Here is a 22175-nt window from a genome sequence, read left to right on the forward strand (position 1 = left end):
CCCTGTTTATTGAAATCCAAGTACCACTTCAACGTATGTGTTAGTCGCTTGAGCAACAGTATGTTGAGGATCTTATAAGATGTGCATAGTAACGTAATTTCTCTACATTTGATGCATCTCATCGGGTGTCCTTTATTTAATATTGGACATATGCGGACTGCTTCCATTCTGCTGGGATACTTTCTTTCCTCCAAGTTAAACCGATAGGATTCCTGCCAGTACTACTTGTGTTAAATCAAACTTACGTTCTGCATTTGGAGTAATGTAGCGTCTAAGCACTTGTCCCAAAAAAAGTAATAGTGTAGAAGCCACATCCTTCAACACGGAATGGGAATTGCTTTAATTTTCGTGTCGTTTGGTGCTTATATGCCGCGAGCTTGAATCGCGCGCACTGAAACGTCTTTACAAGGCCAACCACAAAGACGATGTGACGCATTTGTCTTCTGACGTACGAAAATGAATGCTGGCTGAACTGAAGGTATCCACTACGGAAAAACTGAGCTAAGAGTAAACAGCAGAGTTGCAAATTCTTTTATGGTCGACATCACCAGTTATCTGAATTCATTAAGTTTCTTAGTGCAAAGGGAGTATCATTTAGTAACATATATGGCAGACAAAACTGGGCTACCAAACAAATATTAATCCTATGCGTGACATTTCCTGAAACTCAAGGCAGTAATTTGTGGGCCAGACACAACTGACTACTAATTTTAATTTTAATAATCAACAGCCTCAGTTGCACCATTTACCTAGGTTTCAGTCGGGATAACCCAGCCTTCTTGAGAATAACAGTAACTACCGTTTGTCCATAGTGGACATCGTCAAGCTAAAACTGCAAATCCATAAATTATCGTCAGACTGTAAAAACTTATCTGAAGCTGCCTCGGCCCCACTTCGCGACCGCGATGCGGCAGCCACGAGTGCTGTACTGGAACTCAAACGGTAGTTACTGTTATTCTGAAGAAGGTTCGGTTATTCCGACTGAAACCTAGGTAAATTGTAGGTAAACGGTGCAACTGAGGCTGTTGATTATTAAAATTAAAATTAATATTTATACAGTTGCTGACAGGGCCGCGAAATGTTGAAGATATTTAACAACTGACTACGTTTCAGTAATTCAAACATTTCATCATAAGTTTTCAATGAGCTTCCAAGACTTTTTACGACTTGGATTTGGATTTATTTGTCAGATCATTCTCAATTATCCCTGCTGATGTACCTCCTTACTTCAAACTTGACCTGATAGACGAATTGTGTGGCACGCGGATCAACGACCTGTTTGTCCGATGAGGAATCTGCAACACTTTCATAAGTGTTACAGAAGGAACGATTAGTTACTGATTACCAATTGCGGAACGATCACTGGAAGCAGTTACTGCGTGGGAAACGATTTAAAGTGGAACTACCACATAAAATTAACCGTACTTACAGCAGATGCCGAACAGAGACTCAACGGAGGAATCCTCAGGAAATGCCGTCCGCACACTAAGAAATCAGGTTACAAAACCGTCGTTCGATCAATACTTGAATACTGCTCGTCAGTTTGGCATCTGTAGCAAATATGATTGGTAGAAGAAATAGAGGAGATCCAAAGAAGAGCAGCGCGCTGCGTTACAGGCTTATTTAGTAAGCAGGAAATCGTCACGGAGATTCTCAGCCAGTGGCAGACGTTGAAAGAGAAGCGTTCTGCACAATGGTGTGGTTTACTGTTAAAGTTCCGAGAGCGTTCGTTCCTGGAGGAGACAACCAATGTGTTATTTCCTCCTACGATATCTCGTGAAAACATCATGAAGGTAAGTTTAGAGGGATTCGAGGCAACAGGCACACCAGCAATCGTTCTTCACGCGAACCATTCGCGACTGAAATAGACAAAGGGATAAGTGACAGTGATACATGAAATACCCTCTGCCACACACCGTAAGGCGGGTTGTGGAGTTTGGATGTAGATGTACCCCAAGGGCAAGAGCCTCCATTGCACAGAGAAGCCCCTAAAATTATTTCAGTGTTTGGTTCAGCATATGTGTACAAGCATTTTTCTGTATCTGTTATGAAATTGGCACAGTCTCAGCAACATTGGTGTATGACAGCTTTCAATCTGTGTAACTACGTGTGTTTGAGTGTATCACAAGCAATAATTCTAGGTATACTACATATTCTAAAACCGAAATGTGTAAAAACTTGCCGGCCGGGATGGCCGAGCGGTTCTGGGCGCTACAGTCTGGTACCGCGCGACCGCTATGGTCGCAGGTTAGAATCCTGCCTCGGGCATGGATGTGTGCGATGTCCTTAGGTTAGTTAGGTTTAAGTAGTTCTAAGTTCTAGGGGACTGGTGACCCTAGAAGTTAAGTCCCATAGTGCTCAGAGCCATTTTGTAAAAACTTATAAACATCACAACGTTTGTAAAGTTTTTTGTAGTTCTGCTCATTAAACTAGAACTATCTAATGCACTAACTTAAGTAATAAAGCTATTGTTTTGGCAGAAAAATAAAAAGCTGAAAGCTACTGATAAAATCCTGTTTATAAAAGTACGCTGCCATATTCGCCTGTTAGAAACGCTCACTCTGTGCTGCAAACACGTCTTCCTACGTTTCTCGCGTGTTTAGCCTACGCCATATTGCCGTCTTGTTCACACATCTTCTCGGAACAGCGCATTTGTTGGGGAAACCAGAGCGCTGAGCCGAACCGGCTGCGCTCGCAGAGTACGAGCGTGTTCCGGAAGTGCAAATCTTGGCCAGGCCTGATCTACGACATCTACAACACCCAAGTGGGAATAATAAATGTCGAAGGTCAAGAAAGACAATTTCACCTCAGGAACAGTTTGAGACAGAACTGTTGTGTATCACCAGTGTTGTTTAACTTGTACATCAAAGAAACAGTGAAAGAAACGAAAGCATATATCAGGAAAGAAGTACAAGTTGAATGATAACAGGTTGTTGAAAGTAATTGACAGCACACAGTTTCACGATAAAGTGTACGGCATAATTTTAAATGTAACGCCCGCAGCGTCACCTCTGGTAGTGGTCTCGAATCTGTAGGCAATGCGCTTTTGAGGAGTGTATAGATAAATATATACTTTGAAGCAGCTGTCATATAAAATCAGAGCGATATGGAGATCATTAGCGAGAGAATATGCAGAAAATCTAGTGAAAAGCATGCCAGAAAGGTCCCAAGCTATAATCAATATTGGCGCCGATTGGACCACAAGTAACTATCAGGTAATAGTGCAAGTCGTAGTAACATGTATTTTCATGTAAACATGTGTTTTTATTTTTATTTATACGTCAAGTTCCATTGGACCAAATTGAGGAGGTCATGGAACATGCCAGTACATGAAATAACGACATAAAAGCAATTACAGATAAAAATAAAATGTTCATCAACCCGAAAAAAGTAAAGCAAACGCAATCAACAATACTACAAGAATCAGCTTAATTTTTCAAGGAACTCCTCGGCAGAATAGAAGGAGTGACCCATGAGGAAACTCTTCAGTTTCGATTTGAAAGCGCATGGATTACAGCTAATGTTTTTTAATTCGAGTGGTAGCTTCTTGAAAATGGGTGTAGCAGTATACTGCACATATATCGAGAGGCCAATGTCAAAATACCCAGTCTCGTGAACAGGGGTCGACAAGAGGTTCGTGAACTTACACCACTTATTGCCCGAACCGCCCGTTCCTGAGCCTAAAATATCCTTTTAAATAATAGCGTCTTATTTCATACAGAAGACGGCATTTGATGTTATAGAGTGATGTTTTCGGTGTCCCGAAATTTGATAACAACAATGCAAGCAATTTTGGATGTACTCGTAGAATACTCCTGTAGAGGTAATAAGTATACACAGGGAGGCTGAAGTAAGAACTGGCGGGTATCCAGGGTTCAGTTCTGGGGAAGATTGCAGTGTGTTTGTGATTAGGGTAAATGCACTACTGGCCATTAAAATTGCTACATCATGAAGATTACGTCCTACAGATGCGAAATTTAACCAACAGGAAGAAGATACTGTGATATGCAAATGATTAGCTTTTCAGAGCATTCACACAAGGTTGGCGCCGGTGGCGACGCCTAAAACGTGCTGACATGAGGAAAGTTTCCAACCGATTTCTCATACATAAACAGCAGTTGACCGGCGTTGCCTGGTGAAACGTTGTTGTAATGCCTCGTCGTATTCTAGCCTATAGCGATTGCGGTTTATCATATGGGAACATTGCTGCTCGCGTTGGTCGAGATCCAATGACTGTTAGCAGAATATGGAATCGGTGGGTTCAGGAGGGCAATACGGAACGCTGTGCTGGATCCCAACTGTCTCGCATCACTAGCGGTCGAGATGACAGGCATCTTATCCGCATGGCTGTAACGGATCGTGCAGCCACGTCTCGATCCCTGAGTCAAGAGATGGGGACGTTTGCAAGACAACAACCATCTGCACGAACAGTTTGACGACGTTTGCAGCAGCAAGGACTGTCAGCTCGGAGACCATGGCTGCGGTTACACTTGACGCTGCATCGCAGACAGGACCGCCTGCGATGGTGTACTCAACGACGACCCTGGGTGCACGAATGGCAAAACGTCATTTTTTCGGATGAATCCAGGTTCTGTTTACAGCATCATGATGGTCGCATCCGTGTTTGGCGACATCGCGGTGAACGCACATTGGAAGCGTGTATTCGTCATTGCCATACTGGCGTATCACTCGGCGTGATGGTATGGGGTGCCAATGGTTATACGTCTCGGTCACCTCTTGTTCGCATTGACGGCACTTTGAGCAGCGGACGTTACATTTCAGATGTGTTACGACCCGTGGCTGTACCCCTCATTCGATCCCTGCGAAACCCATATCAGCACGATAATGCACGACCGCATGTTGCAGGTTCTGTACGGGCCTTTCTGGATAGAGAAAATGTTCGAATGCTGAGCTGGTCAGCACATTCTCCAGATCTCTCACCAATGGAAAATGTCTGGTTAATGGTGGCCGAGCAACTGGCTCGTCATAATACGCCAGTCACTATTCTTGCTGAACTGTGGTATCGTGTTGAAGCTGCATGGTCAGCTGTACCTGTACACGCCATCCAAGCTCTGTTTGACTCAATCCCAGGCGTATCAAGGCCGTTATAACGGGCAGAGGCGGTTGTTCTGCGTACTGATTTCTCAGGATCTATGCACTCTAATTACGTGAAAATGTAATCACATGTCAGTTCTAGTATAATATATTTGTCCAATAAATACCCGTTTATCATCTGCATTTCTTCTTGGTGTAGCAATTTTAGTGGCCAGTAGTATATATACTTTGAAGCAGCTGTCTTATAAAAACAGAACGATATGGAGATCGTTACCGAAAGAATATGCAGAAAATCTAGTGAAAAGCATGCCAGAAAGGTCCCAAGCTATAACCGATAATGGCGCCGATTGGAGTAACTATTAGGTAACTGTGCAAGTCCTTGTAAACATGTGTTTTTATTTTTATTTTTTTTATTTACACGTCAAGTTCCGTTTGACCAAATTGACGAGCAAATCTCCAAGGCCATGAAACATGTCAGCACATGAAATTACAACATAAAAGTAATTACAGATAAAAATAAAATGTTTATCAATCCGAAAAAAGTACAGTAACGCAATCAACAATACTACAAGAATCAGCTTAATTTTTCAAGGAACTCCTCGACAGAATAGAAGGAGTGACCCATGAGGAAAGCGCGTGGATTACAGCTAAGATTTTTGAATTCGAGCGGTAGCTTCTTGAAAATGGATGCAGTAGTATACTGCACACCTTTCTGCACAAGAGTTAGGGAATTCCGGTCCAAATGCAGGTCTGATTTCTGCCGAGTACTAACTGAGTGAAAGCTAATATTGTTAACAAGAAATGGCAGTAAGGCAGGCATATATATATATATATATATATATATATATATATATATATATATATATATATATATATATATATATATATATATATATATATCAAAATACCCAGTCTCGAGAACAGGGGTCGACAAGAGGTTCGTGAACTTACACCACTTATTGCCCGAACCGCCCGTTCCCGAGCCTAAAATATCCTTTTAAATAACAGCGTCTTATTTCATACAGATGATGTTATACAGTGATAACAACAATGTAAGCAATTTTGGATGTACTCGTAGAATACTCCTGTAGAGGTAATAAGTATACACAGGAAGGCTGAAGTAAGAACAGACGGGTACCCAGAGTTCATTTCTGGGGAAGATCGCAGTGTGTTTGTGATTAGGGTAAATGCACTAAAGGCCATTAAAATTAGTACACCACGAATTTTACGTGCTACAGATGCGAAATTTAACCGACAGGAAGAAGATGCTGTTATATGTAAATGATTAGCTTTTCAAAGCATTCACGCAAGGTTGGCACCGGTGGCGACACCTACAACGTGCTGACGTGAGGAAAGTTTCCAACCGATTTCCCATACACAAACAGCAGTTGACCGGCGTTGCCTGGTGAAACGTTGTTGTGATGCCTCGTGTAAGGAGGAGAAATGCGTACCATCACGTTTGCGGTTTATCGTATCGCGACATTGCTGCTCGCGTTGGTCGAGATCCAATGACTGTTAGCAGAATATGGAATCGGTGGGTTCAGGAGGGTAATACGGAACGCCGTGCTGGATTCCAACGGCCTCGTATCACTAGCAGTCGAGATGACAGGCATCTTATCCGTATGGCTGTAACGGATCGTGCAGCCACGTCTCGATCCCTGAGTCAAGAGATGGGGACGTTTGCAAGACAACAACCATCTGCACGAACAGTTCGACGACGTTTGCAGCAGCATGGACTGTCAGATCGGAGATCATGGCTGCGGTTACACTTGACGCTGCATCACAGACAGGAGCGCCTGCGATGGTGTACTCAACGACGAACCTGGGTGCACGAATGGCAAAACGTCATTCTTTCGGATGAATCCAGGTTCTGTTTACAGCATCATGATGGTCGCATCCGAGTTTGGCGACATCGCGATGAACTCTCATTGGAAGCGTGTATTCGTCATTGCCATACTGGCGTATCACACGGTGTGATGGTATGGGGTGCCATTGGTTACACGTCTCGGTCACCTCTTGTTCGCATTGACGGCACTTTGAACAGTGGACGTTACATTTCACATGTGTTACGACCCGTGGCTCTACCCTTCATTCGATCCCTGCGAAACCCTACATTTCAGCAGGATAATGCATGACCGCATGTTCCAGGTCCTGTACGGGCCTTTCTGGATACAGAAAATGTTCGAATGCTGCTCTGGCCAGCACATTCTCCAGATCTCTCAACAATTGAAAACGTCTGGTCAATGGTGGCCGAGCAACTGGTTCGTCACAATACGCCAGTCACTACTCTTGATGAACTGTGGTATCGTGTTTGTAGCTGCATGGGCAGCTGTACCTGTAGACTCCATTCAAGCTCTGTTTGACTCAATGCCCAGACGTATCAAGGCCGTTATTACGGCCAGAGGTGGTTGTTCTGGATACTGATTTATGAGGATCTATGCACCCAAATTGTGTGAAAATGTAATCACATGTCAGTTGTAGTATAATATATTTGTCCATGAATACCCGTTTATCATCTGCATTTCTTGTTGGAGTAGCAATCTTAATGGTCAGTAGTGTATGTTTCTTCTTTGGCGTCTCTAAGAGAGCAGGGAGCAAAGAGACGGAAAGACGCCCACTCCCCCTCCAGAGTTTCCCCTCTGTTGTTCGATATGAAAGCTACTTTCACTATGGATTTTCATGTGCACAGCGACCACCGAAAAATGTACTGTAGCACAGGCTGTAGTGCGAACTATGAGACAGTTAAGGCCTAGTCATGAATCAGATCGGCTGTGGATTTCTATTTTGCCTCTCACTAGTAGAATTAAGACTGCACAACATCGCAGAAAATGTTTACAAAATATGTGATCGATTTACGTCCTGGAATGGCGTGGAAATACCCTTCTAATTCACTTGATAATTTCACATTACTTCAGTGCAGTATTCTGGCTAACTCTCACTAACGGTGTCACATCGAGTTAGTAAATGTAAGGTTTTGATTCCAGGAAAGTCGTTCCACGCACAAGTTACAACTAATCGCATCTGCGTTGCGAAATATCTGTTCTACGCGTCACTGCGGCATTGAGACAGCGTGAACACAGTGCTATCAGTCAGCTCCCTGCAGCCGTTGGACAAGCAGCAGCCAGCAGCAAGTCGTACTCCTAGCTCACTTATTTGTTTTATAGTTTAATTCTTAATTTCGTTGCGTGTTTTTGGGTACTTGCATAGTTTATTTTACAAATTTCGGGGGTTTTTATAGTATTTGAGGGTTGTAGCATCGCGTTTTAGTACCTGAATAGTGTAAATTCGCGAAGTCGTCAGTCATCTGTTTGTTTTTGAACGGCTTGTGAGATAAAAGAGAGGAAAAAATGTTAGGGATGGATAGGGACTGCGCCTGTTGTGTACGGATTCAGGGGGGAGGTCACAGTTCGTAGTGATAGACGGTAAATCATCGAGTAGAATAGAAGTGATATCTGTCGTTCCGCAAGGCAGTGTCATAGGCCCTCTGCTCGTCCTGATTTACATAAATGATGCTGTATTTTACCGTCCAGTAAAATCATCAGTCGATCAATTCCAATTACAAAATGATCTAGAGAGAATCTGTATGGCGCGAAAGTGACAATTGGCACTAAACAAAGAAAAGTGAGAGGTCATCCACATGGGTACTGAAAGAAATCCGATAAATTTCTGCTATACGATAAATAGCACAAATCTAAGGGCTGTCAATTCGACTAAATACCTAGGAATTACAATTACGGGCATTTTAAATTGGAAAGACCACGTAGATAATATTGTGGGGAAGGCGAAACAAAGACTGCGCTTTGTTAGCAGAACACAAAAAAATGGTTCGAATGACTCTGAGCACTATGGGACTCAACTGCTGTGGTCATAAGTCCCCTAGAAGAACTACTTAAACCTAACTAACCTAAGGACATCAGACACATCCATGCCCGAGGCAGGATTCGAACCTGCGACCGGAGCAGTCGCACGGTTCCGGACTGCGCGCCTAGAACCGCGAGACCACCGCGGCCGGCAGCAGAACACAGAGGATGCGACAAAACCACTACAGAGACAACCTACATTACACTTGTCCGTCCTCTGCTGGAATACTGCTGCGCGGTGTGGGATCCTTACCAGGTAGGATTGACGGAGGACATCGAAAAAGCGCAAAGAAGCGAAGCTCGTTTCGTGTTATCGCGCAATAGGGGTGAGAGTGTCACTGATACGATGTGCCAGCTGGGGTGGCAGTCACTGAAAGAAAGGCGGTTTTCTTTGCGGCGAGATCTATTTACGAAATTTCTGTCACTAGCTTTCTCTTCCGAATGCGAAAATATTTTGTTGACACCCACCTACGTACGGAGAAATGATAAATAAAATAATAGAAATCAGAGCTCGAACGGGAAGATTTAGGTGTTCCTTTTTCCCACGCGCCATTTTGAGAGTGGAATGATAGAGAAGTAGTATGAAGATGGTTCGATGAACCCTCTGCCAGCAGTATGAATTGCAGAGAACCCATGTCGATGTAGATCGATGCCACCCTCTCATGCCAAGGTTGCATCAGATTTCGGTTCCTATCTGCATGAACGACTAGTACGCTGCATCAGTATTTTCCCGCTTGTTTAATCGAACTGCAAGCAGCCAAGTAGAATATTGGCAGAAAGTTCATACACAAAATGTGTGTATGTATGTAAAAAATCTCCTCCTAAACCAGTGGCCCGATTTCAACGAGACATCGTACACACATCACTTGTTGTACAGCTGTGGGTTTAAAAACCACCTACCTATCAAAGGGATGGGAGTGCAGATGAAAATGCAGTGTAGCTCATAACGCGCGCGTACCTGTACTTTATTATATCATTATTCCAGATTGAGAGCACATAGTGTTGTATTCTCTTTAACCACTTTTATGTTGTCTCGTTGTCTCTGTAGAGCTGTACCTTGGGATGTTGATTAGTGGCCGGTATCCTCGTTCTATAACAGAAACTGCATGCGATTAATAACTGGGTTCTTTATTCATAAACAAAGAGCTACTTAAGTTTCCATGTGGTGTGGTAGTAGCTCTCTTCTTTGTAGTCCTCGTAGCCTCAGTGCTGTTGAAGTAGAAGCTCGCTACGTTCACTACACGGTTGCTATGTGCTGCCTGTCTCTGTGCTAGAGGCTAAGTCTGCGGCTCCGTCTCGGTGACACACTGGAACTCTCACAGCGTACAGACTGGAACGACTAAAGTAACAGGCTCGAACTAACTGGCTAAACTGGCCATCCAGTGCGCGGCACGATCCTAAATATTGGCGGCTGACAGGCCGTTGGCGAGTCTTGTCGTTGGCCTCTATTGATACTCTCGTAACCTCAATGCTCCATGTGCTGGCGCCAGCGGACGCCAGCACTTTCCTACCCCGCCCATTCCTCCCCCTCCCCCTCCCCCCCGAAATGCTGCACGGTTGTCTTGTAGTGAGGCTGCAAACGACAACTGGAAGTGGGGCAGGACACTGGACGTCGTGATGAGCCAGTTGCCGTGACTGGAGGCAACGCCGACTCAAAGGAAGGCCTCGGCGCTTGCTCGTGACGTCACGTCAGCTAGGCATGGCGAACGCCAGGTCTGTTGCAGGCATACTCGTAATGGTGGTATCTCCCTATCTGACACAGGAAAATGTGAAACTATTGACGGTAGTTGACCAGTACACGTTGTTCTGAGAGATTTCTGCAATCAATTAATTGTGCAATTCATTGCACTTCTTAACAAATAGTGTACTCCTGAACTTAATTTCCACCTGTATTAAGGGTTGACATACAAAAACAACTTCATGGTTCAGAACCAACAGAATTCGTGCTTCTTTACCTTATTTGCAAATCTGAGGAAATTACGTTTGTACTGGGTTGCTTTTACAAGAAACTGTGAACATATTGGTACTCTTCTTTAGCTATCTTGGTTGACTATGGGGTGAGGAGCTCTGAATGTTAATGAAATATCTTGCGATTGTACACGCTGGGGGAGGGGGTGGGAGACAGAAGAAGAGGCAAAAGAGAGATACTTGTTTTATCAAATAAAATTTTTTTATCTTATAAAGTTTCTCCTTTCAGTTGCAAGAGGGGAATATTTATCTTTTGTAATGTGCATGTTTAAAAAAGTTTAAGCTCAGCAGTATTTTCGATGTATGAAGCTATTTTGTTTCCTGTTTAGAATTCCTTTCGTTGAAAACGACTCTAATCTAATGACTGGCAACAGTTGGACATTTACACATGTAAATTAGTTCACATTTCCAGTGACGATGTCAAACGAAAATAAATAAATAAAAGAAACGAGTTCATTGTAAGGGGGTTGGGATAAGTTTTGATAGCAAAAGGGATCAAGTAAATATAGTTACTTGATTGTAAAATTTCCGAAGCTTGCAATGGGGCAAAGCATCTTCTCATATTGATCTACGTTTGTTTCGACAGGATTCAGTAGTACAGAACTATGATCTTCATTTGTAGTTTTACGATAGTAAGAAAATCTTTCATCTAAATAAAACTGCAGAATCCAAAACAATACCAAACATTTTGTCCAAAAATAAGAGATTTATAGTGATAAGCACGACCACGCGTTTCTGCCTGCCACAGACCTGGCGTTCGCCGTGCCTAGCCGACGTGACGTCACCAACAAGCGCCGAGGCCTTCCTTTGAGTCGGTGTTGCTGGAGGACGGTGGACTCCCGACCAAACCCCGCCATCTGGCTTGCGAAGCAACAGAAACGTCCTCCGAAAAACTGCTGCCAGGGCACACGTCCAGGACTGAGGACGCGTGCGGGTCCATGGGGTCGGTGACCGAGGATGGCGGGGGCGAGGGGCCATCGTCCCTCCGCTCCTCCTGGGGTCTCCTGGAGCCACCAGCGGGCGGCTGCGAAGGCTGCGTGGTCCGTCGAAGCTGTGAATCTGGTGGGAGAACAGCAGCAGAAGCACGGAGCAAATGACACGCACAAATTTGGTTCTAGTGGCGGCGCTGCAAACCATCGGGACCTGCAATTAAGTACATATATGAGCCAATGCGTTCCTGGATTATGTTTCTTTCCCAGCGCCAACGGTTGCCATAAACGCTGAAAAGAATGAGATTATGTGGCGCAAAGCGACACTTGCGGACCACTGGCGGCGCCAGATGCTACGGAGAGTTTAACGAGTGTAGTAGCGTGCGATGGCGGCTGCCCTGCAGAAGTTCCGCCGCTGATGGTCCGTCTCTTGGGTGGGAGCGATAGGAGCCGAGAAAGAGTTGCAAGGTCTGTTCCCAGGTGTGCGTGGTGCGAAGCTTGGCCATCTGTTGCTTAAAAGTGCGTAAGAGGCGTTCTGCTTCTCTGTTGGACTGCAGGGGAAACGGAGGACTTGCTAAATGACGAATGCCATTGCATCCACAAAGCTTTTCAAAGTCACGCGAAGTGAACTATGGTCCGTTGTCCGACACAAGTACTTCTAGCAAACCTTACATGCAAAATATTGGGGACGACGATTGAATGGTGCTACGTGACGTTAGAAGCCATAGGCACTGCAAATGGGAACCTGCTAAAAGAGTCTACCACGATGAGCCAACGAGTGCCCCAAAATGGTCCTGCAAAGTCTACGTGTACTCGTTGCCATGGCGATTGAATCTTAGGCCAAGCTGCAAGTGTCTGTGGCGAGCAGATTGGTGCTCCGCGCATGTGCGACGCTGACGTCATCTGTTGAATGTGGGCTTCCATGCCCTTCCAGGTACAGTGTCGGCGCGCTAATTGTTTAGTGCGAGCAATTCGCCAAGGTCTTTGATGGAGCAATCTCAACACGTCCTTCTGCAACCCTCTTAGAATAAGTACACGCTGTTGTCCACTACTCATTTTGAACCAGAATTACACCTTGTTGAACTGAAATATCGGAGCACAACTGAGCTCCGTATACTGTTCAGTGAACGAGGCAAAGACGTACAAGCATAATGCAACAAAGACTTGATGACTGGATCTGCTTCCGTGGCCTGTGCAATTTTTCTGTGGTTCAAGTGAAAAGATTCCAGCAATTCAGAGTCTTGCGCATCGATTTGGCAATAAGATGTGGCAGATGCATCAAAATCAGAGTCTGGGCCTATCAGAAGGCGAGATAGGGCGTCTGCATTGCTATGCTTTGCTGTAGGTCTGTACACAGTTTCATACAGACACTGCCAAAGCAACAAAGCCATCGTTGCAATTTTTAGCAGTGCGCATAGGAACCGGCTTTTAGAACCATACAAATTGTGGTGTGCGTACTGTAAGACCTTTGGTACACACACCGTCGGATTATTTGACTTGTCGCTCTAACGAAGTAGGCGAGTGTCAGCAATATGTCTCGTGGTCTTATCGCGGCGTGTTTATCTTCTGCCGGTAGGTCAGACGATAGAAATGTCACTTGCACGCTTAGAGTAGCAGATTGACGGTGACCAACTTTAAACAGAACTTGATTAATTTTCACACACATTTATTAAAATAATAAAAATCATAGATATTACGTAACTTGATCTGGATGCTGTTTACAATTGGTCTTGGTACGTTAATCTTATTCTCACATCTATCTCTGATACTTGACAAAAGTGTCTATACATTTCTCTTCATGGCTATGTACAGGAATATGATAATATTATTAGGCGCAGACTGAAACTTGACTATAGACAGGTACAGACAAATGCAGACTAATGCAGACAAATGCAGACTGACTGATCGGAGGTCTGTACACTCGTTATAATAGCTCGCGTGTTCAGGTATCACTGCGCGAGTGTGATCCGCGAGGAAAAAAGGTTCTACGTTAGCAGCAATCACATTGGCTGCGTTGCATATTAATACGCGGATCGGCGGAAGCAGAATTTGGTCCGTCTCTAAGACAGCGTCTTCTCGTAGTGCGGAGACGGACGAGCGCTGCGCCTGCGCTGTTGTGCTTAGCGGGGCGCGCTCTAGTGGAAAAGTTGTGTACGCGCTGACTACGCGGAACTATGTACTCAACACAAATAATGATGGAATTTTGTCACGTCATACACGATGGCGATAGCTTCTTTTTCAATTTGAGAATAATTGCACTGAGTTTGAGTGAGCAATTTTGAAACAAAAGCAATAGGTCTGTTTTGTGCACCTATTCTGTGCGAAAGCACAGCGTCGATACCGTAGGAAGAAGCGTCAACTTGCAAAACTACTGGCGTGGCAGGATCAAAATGCACTAAACATCTATCAGTAAGTAAAGCATTTCTGAGTTTCCGAAATGCATCTTCACAATCTTCAGACCTCACAAATGGCACAATTTTGCGACGCAAGTGATGCAATAGAGACGCGATATGAGCGGCTTTCGGTATGAACCGCATGTAGTATGTCGTCTTGGAATTCAGACACATTGCGAGGAACAGGCAAGTCACGGATTGCAAGCAAATGAGTCTAGATGGGGTGCACACCCTGACTGCTTATCACATTGCAAGGTACCCACTACTGCTTCAGTTTTAACACTAAGCGCAACGGATTGGTTTGCGGGACCTTTGCATAAATGCCCTAACTTGAAAGCTATGACAATTCTGCTTGGCCCAATGATTCACATTCAAACATTTAGTGAAATTATTAAATAAAATTTCTTTTTCAACTCATAATAAAACAAATTAAAGAAAGGTTTGTCTATTGTTATGGAAAGAATGTTCCGTCTCAAATTTGAATTTTTATAGCACAAATTGATTTACTCATTAAGCATTTCAGATAATCATAAGAACAAAAAAAAATTCACTTCTTTAAACAAATCTTAACGCGTCTGATCTTTACACAGCATGAAATTTGCATCAGATTCCACAATGTAAATTAAACGCATCTGACTTTCTTATTAACAATGTAAAATTTAACGCATCTGACTTTGTATTTAAATTTATCGTTAACGCATCTTTTTTACTAAAACTATGGTCTCCTACAGAATGGTATCTCTCATTACCTCAAGTTCCCACTTTTGGATCGGAAGAAAAGGATATTCCACAACTGTATCCATTAATCAAGCTGCACGCACAGTTACTGCAACAACATACGCACAGGAGAAACGCAAGGATCGGGCCGTTAGCAGTTCCGATGTTCATCATACAGTAACTATCTCTACTCAAAATTATCCCACCGAAAACCAGAATAATTACATTCACTTTAATAGCCATTATTGTATTGCTGCCTACTCCCGACACAAATTCACCCACTGAAATATGAAAAACCTTCCAAAATTACACATACAAAATACATACTCTAAGATGAACTACTTACTTTGTTGCAGCCAAACTTCATGGATGGCTACGTTATCAGTTTACTAATCTCTTTCCCCGCTTTCCAGTTTTAATTATTCAGAAAATCTCCCCACGTGACCCACCATCCCAATAAACATGAATTAAGCAAGCATTAGCTCCACTTGGTTTGCTAAAATTTGACACACGCTTTCATACGAGATACCACGTGTCCTTAACAAAGGATCCACGTTACTAAATCTTTCAAGATTGCAGATATGTAACAAAATTGAAAATTTACAACAGTACTTCATCTCACACGCATATTTCATATAACAGCACACTTCCTGCTTACATGCTATAGGCCCCTAGCACTCGTGCATCCACTAGTTATAAAATTCTTGATCAGCCCCACGTGGTGATTGCCAAGTGTAAAACTAAATAAATTGCCATACGCACTTAAATATTTCATTTTCCCTAATGAACTTTCTCGCTCAGACAAATTAGATTAAATTATTCACCGCGAAATTGTTATAAAACCCAAAAGTTGCAAAGTACTATCACAAAGGAAAGCAACAATTTTATATCATCTACTATTGCACATTACCTACCTAAGTAAATTTCGTTCCCCCAAAATATTAATATTACTTTACGTCTAGCTGCAAAAAGAGGTTGTTCACTTAATGTGAAACCATTAGCTGCAAGAAAAGGTTGTTCATCTAATGTGAAAACATTAATCATAAATACAGCACATTTCCCACACTTAAATCGAGCATAGCTCGACCCATCTCAGAAAATCGTCCTCTCTCGTCCAAGTCTTCAGCAGCAAAGAACGCACCCACGCTACGGTGTTGCTCGCCTGACCGCTCATGGTGGGGGCGGCTCCCAACCAATCACCAGCTCAGAAAATTTCCGGTTTAAAGTTGCCGGTCAAACCTCGCTGGGGAAAGATCCCGCGCTTTTCTTCCCAAAGACTGAAACGTGAGTTTCTCAGACTATCCAACCTTCCTACGCCTCGCTACAGCCAAAGGCTGAAGTTTCAGAGCTTCCATAATCGCTGCCTATCTACTAGTTGTTCCCTATCGTACACCCACAATCGCTAAATATCGTTCGATCCTTATTCTCTCCCCAAACATTCTTCCTGCAATTATTTTCATACATTCTCCCTCCTGCTGTGGACTCAAAAGGATAAGGAACAGTGGGCATTCTTAACTTATTCAATCAATAAAAACAATTCGATTCCTCTGGTCATTCTTTTACAACTTGGTGTTGGTTTGCACAGGCCGGCAGTAAGTCTGTGCTTAGTAAATTAAATGATGTTATTACGATCAAAAAAATGATATTATTTCGATCAAACTAGTGTTCTTAGAAGAACACGACGATCAGTTTATTGTTACATTGTTAGAAATATAAATGAGAGTTGTCATTGCCGAAGACAATGTCCACCTCTCAATATGACCTAAGTACAGTTTGAAAAAAGTCACATTTCGAGACGACACTTGAGTCCTGCCTGTGCCAACGGTCGAGAAAGAGTACGCTTATTGGCAATGTGTTCCTCTTGTGTACGACCTGCGACAACAATATCGTCAAGGTAGTTTGAACAAAATGGGACGTTTGCAGTCAGATGTTTCAAGTAACGTTGAAAAATGGCGGTTGCGGAATCACTACCGAAGGGCAAACACAAATACTTGAACAGTCCTGTGTATTTACAACAAACACTTTCTGAGATTCTTCATCCAACTGAATTTGCAAGAAGGCATCACACAAATCTATCTTAGGAAAGTAACGTCCTGCACCAAGCCTGTCCATGACTTCCTCATGGCGAGGTAACGGATAAGTGTCTACTACTGTCTGCGGCTTGACTGTAGACTTGAAGTCAACACAAATGCGAATGCGACCAGAAGGCTTAGGCAACAAATCTAGTAGACTTTCCCATTGACTGGTTTGAATAGGAGCAATTGCCCCATTATCTTGCAATTCTTTCAATTCACTAGCTACTTTGTCTCTTAAAACAATTGGAACGGAGCGGGCCCGGAAAAACGTAGGCTGTGTATTGTGTTTCAATGTAACGTGCACTACAAAGTTATTAGCTTTTTCCATTCCTTCGGAAAATAGTTCAGGAAATTCTTTAAGCAAGCTAGTTACATTGTCTTCATTATCTTTGGGAGCAAATGTAGAGACTGACAGCACATTGTCGTGGATGCCAAGCCCAAAAAATCAAAGGCATCTGTGTTTAACTGAAAGCTCACACGACGGCCAGCAATGCGTAATGAGACACAGCACTAGGGAGAGAGAGAATGAGGCACAACCGTAATCTTACTTTTGTCAGAACCTGTTGTAGGTTTGGAAAACCAACGTTCACTGCATGTGCGCGAGCCTGTTATTTCTGAGAGCGGGCAAAACTGACATTTTGTTGTGCCATTGCAAACAAACTGCTTGGACATGGCTTTTTTTTTTTCAACACGTGAAACAAGTTGCGTTACGTGATGAGCAGTCTTGTCTTTTACGGCGAGCAAAACATCTAGGGCAAGACTTCACCAACTTCACCAAACTGCGTGGCTGTGTACGCACTCACTGTTCTGGCTGCTTGGGACGGTCGTGAACAACGGGCCACTCCACCCGACAGATCGGGGCCTGGTCAAAGATTTGCAAAACTCGAGCGAGTGAAGGATCAGAGTACTTTAGGATCTGTTCCCATATTCTACTGTCGGGGACATTGAATGTTATAGCATCTAGAATCACAAGGTCACTGTAAAAGTTGTCACAACTACACTTAAATATACACTTGCAAACCGGTCGCTGTGGCCGAGCGGTTCTAGGCGCTTCAGTCCGGAGTCACGCTGCTGCTACGGTCGCAGGTTCGAATCCTGCCTCGGGCACTGACGTATGTGATGTTCTTAGGCTAGTAAGGTTTAAGTAGTTCTAAGTCCTGGGGACTGATCACCTCAGATGTTAAGTCCCATAGTGCTTAGAGCCATTTGAGAATACACTTCCTAGTCATGCCCGTCAGTTCCGTTTACCACTGACGATAGGTTCAAATGGTTCAAATGGCTCTGAGCACTATGGGACTTAACTTCTGAGGTCACCAGTCCCCTAGAACTTAGAACTACTTAAACCTAACTAACCTAAGGACATCACAAACATCCATGCCCGAGGCAGGATTCGAACCTGCGACCGTAGCGGTCGCGCGGTTCCAGACTGTAGATCATAGAACCGCTCGGCCACTCCGGTCGACTGACGATAGGTCTGTTCCGGCTTTTTCTGGAAACGAAGAAACTGGTATCTGGCTGCAGCTACTTGAACTTGCTGGTCATAGTACTTGGTAAAAATGTGAATGTCGTGTGACTAGGGCCTCCCGTCAGGTAGACCATTCGCCAGGTGCCAGGCTTTCGATCTGACGCCACTTCGACGACTTGCGCGTCGATGGGGATGAAATGATGATGATTATGACAACACAACACCCAGTCCCTGAGCGGAGAAAGTCTCCGACCCAGCCGGGAATCGATCCCGGGCCATTACGACAGACATTCTCTCGCGCTGACCACTCAGCTACCGGGAGCAGCCAATTACTTCGCCATAACTGAGTTCCTCTGGAGACGCAGTTAAGAATAGTTTTTGTATTTACCAACACTGGGGACTCCGTAGTCGAAAGAAAGTACTGTAGCTTGACAGTAGCTTTAACGCGATGAACTTGACAATGTGCTTGCAACTGTGTCAGGTATTCGTGCCATCCCCTTCCATGTCGTTAAATTGCCGGAACGTAGGTATGTCAGGCTGCAGCACTTGGGCGTGTTGATCTGTCTGTTGCGCGACCGCCGTTGCTTGTGCAGCCAGAAGTCAGCACGGCAGCAATTTGTTGGTTCTGAAATTGAAAAAGCTTATGTTGGATCCATTATCCATTACATTGGCCGTCGAGGCTTGGGCGCTGGGGGGGGGGGGGGGGGGGGTCAGGGTAGCCATGGTTTACACAAATACGTTATAGCAAAACAAGCAAGTAAAGCTTCTGAAACGAGAAATTTGATTAGTTCTGCGGCTCCCCTGCTGGAATACCTGCACGAACACAGCAACAAATTTGCAATTAGAAAGCCCTGCAGTCTGGAACACAAGAGAAACAAGCAAAGTATGCTTCACTGAAGTTTTCTCGTCGCCACTGTTGTATTCATAGCCGCCTTTATGTAGTCCCGTTGTCTCTGTAGAGCTGTACCTTAGGAAGCTAGGAGAGGATGTTGTTGGATGGTGACCGGTATCCTCGTTCCATAACACAAACTGCACACAATTAATAACTGGGTTCTTTATTCGTAAAAAAAGAGCTGCGAGAGTGAGTCAAATGAAAACCATAAATTTGTAATAAAAAATCGAAATTTCGCGCCTTTGTCCTGTAAGTTGGTAAGTGTGCTACAAACAGCGTGCAGAATGGCCTGTAGGTGGCAGCATAGTGCAGATGCACACATACCGTCGCAGTATCAGTATAAAGATGGCCACTCCATTGCGACTTCCACCAGAGAAAAACAGCGTTCTGTTATTCGGTTTTTGCGTAGTGAAGGTGTGAAACCTATTGAAATTTATCGACGAATGAAGGTTCAGTACGGTGATGCACGTGTGTCACAGCAGTAAGTCTAAGAATGGAGTAGGAAGTTCGCAAATGGTGTGACTTCAGTGGAAGATGCTTCTCGTCCACATCAGGCACAACGAGTTGTGAGTCCACAGAACATTGCAGCAGTTGGAGCCATAGTGAAGGAAAACCGGCGAGTGACACTGAATGACATTGCAGCATGTTTACAGATTAGTCATGGGTCAGCACACCACACTGTGCATGAAGTGCAGTTTCACAAAGTGTCTGCATGATGGGTGCCACGGCAGCTGACTCCTGAAATGAGAGAACGACGTGTTGATGTTTGTGAAGAACTTCTTCGGCGCTTTGAGCGAGAAGGTGATGGCTTCCTTGCAAGAATCGTTACTGTGGACAAAACCTGGGTTCATTTCCACCAACCGGAAACGAAGAGAGCGAGCAAGGAATGGCGCCATTCCTCATCACCAAAACCAAAGAATTTTCGAACAGAACCATCAGCACGGAAAATTATGCTGACTCTGTTTTGAGGTGAAAAAGGGGTCATTTTGGAGCATTACATGCCTAGAGGGACCACTGTCACCAGTGCATCATACACAGATCTCCTAAAAAGTCATCCGCGGCCTCCAATCAAATCAAAGCGACGTGGATTGCTGTCAGCAGGTGTCCTTTTGCAACAAGACAATGCAAGGCCCCACACTGCCCGTACAACAGTTGCAACAATCACAGACCTGCATTTTGAGTCTTCCTCATCCACCATACTCACCAGACCTTGCCCCAAGTGATTTCCATATGTTTGGACCACTCACAGACGCAATGGGAGGAAAGAAGTTCCGTTCGGATGAAGAGGTACGCCACGCAGTGCATGAGTGGTTGCACGGACTACCAAAAGAACCTTTTTCTAAAGGAATTTATGCACTTTTTAAGCACTGGAGGACTGGCATTGAGCGTGGGGGAGATTATGTTGAAAAGTGATACAGCTTTGTATCACTTTTGCACAATAAATAATATTTTAAAAAATATTTGAGGTTTTCATGTGCTGTGGTACAAGCTCTCTTCTGTATAGTCCACATAGCCTCAATGCCGTTGAGTTAGAAGTCCACTATGTGCCGCCTGTCCCTGTGCTAGAGGCTAAGTCTGTGGCTCCGCCTCGGTGACATGCTGGAAACCTCACGGCGTACAAACTCGAACTAACTGGCTGAACTGGTCCTCCGGCGATCGTACATACTAGCGGCTGAGAGCGCGTTGGCGGCACGTTTACAGCGAGTCTTGTTGTTGGCCTCTGTCAATACTGCTCTTGAAGTGTTGGCAGAAGTGCCAACACCATGTTGCTAGAGGAGGCCGAAATGCACGCGTTTAATTACACGCAGACTGGCGTGAGGTCTGGAACAGTACAATGTCTTGAGAATTGCAAATAAAGTACGTAGATGATGTAATACTTAACTTTAATCCATAATTGGTGTACATCGCTCTTGACGGTACAGGTTTTATAATAAGCTCAATATAACTGGTAATGGCGCCTTGCTAGGTCGTAGCAAATGACGTAGCTGAAGGCTATGCTAACTATCGTCTCGGCAAATGAGAGCGTATTTGTCAGTGAACCCTTGCTATGAACGTCGGCTGTACAACTGGGGCGAGTGCTAGTAAGTCTCTCTAGACCTGCCGTGTGGTGGCGCTCGGTCTGCAATCACTGACAGTGGCGACACGCGGGTCCGACGTATACTAATGGACCGCAGCCGATTTAAAGGCTACCACCTAGCAAGTGTGGTGTCTGGCAGTGACACCACAGCTCTATGCCGCATGGAGTGCTGTTGCCAGAGTACGCCAGTACACATAGTAGGCAGGGAACTCCGTCTTCAGACCACAAGTGGCCCATCGGGACCATCCGACCGCCGTCTCATCCTCAGCTGAGGATGTGGATAGGAGGGCGTGTGGTCAGCACACCGCTCTCCCGGTAGTTACGATGGTTTTCTTTCACCGGAGCCGCTAGTATTCGGTCGAGTAGCTCCTCAGTTGGCATCACGAGGCCGAGTGCACCCCGGAAAATGGCAACGGCGCATGGCGGCCCGGATGGTCACCCATCCAAGTGCTGGCCACGCCCGACGGCGCTTAACTTCGGTGATGTGACGGGAACCGGTGTATCCACTGCGGTAAGGCCATTGCCAGCGACAAAGTACCTTGCAGAAAACTTTACACATGATTTCAAATCTTTACGAAACATGTTCTCGTTGATAACTCCCACAAAATCATGGCGTGGCCTAGCGGTTCTAGGCGCTACAGTCTGGAACGGCGCGACCGCTACGGTCGCAGGTTCGAATCCTGCCTCGGGCATGGATGTGTGTGATGTCCTTAGGTTAGTTAGGTTTAAGTAGTTCTAAGTTCT

General features: G+C 44.5%; 1 pseudogene; it reads right to left on the bottom strand.

Moving 5' to 3' along the window:
* Positions 1–21838: 21838 nt before the first annotated feature.
* LOC126238646 (5S ribosomal RNA) lies at positions 21839–21956 on the bottom strand (annotated as a pseudogene).
* Positions 21957–22175: the final 219 nt, after the last annotated feature.

The sequence above is a fragment of the Schistocerca nitens genome, chromosome 2 (assembly GCF_023898315.1).
Source record: "Schistocerca nitens isolate TAMUIC-IGC-003100 chromosome 2, iqSchNite1.1, whole genome shotgun sequence".
In the NCBI taxonomy this organism is placed as follows: domain Eukaryota; kingdom Metazoa; phylum Arthropoda; class Insecta; order Orthoptera; family Acrididae; genus Schistocerca; species Schistocerca nitens.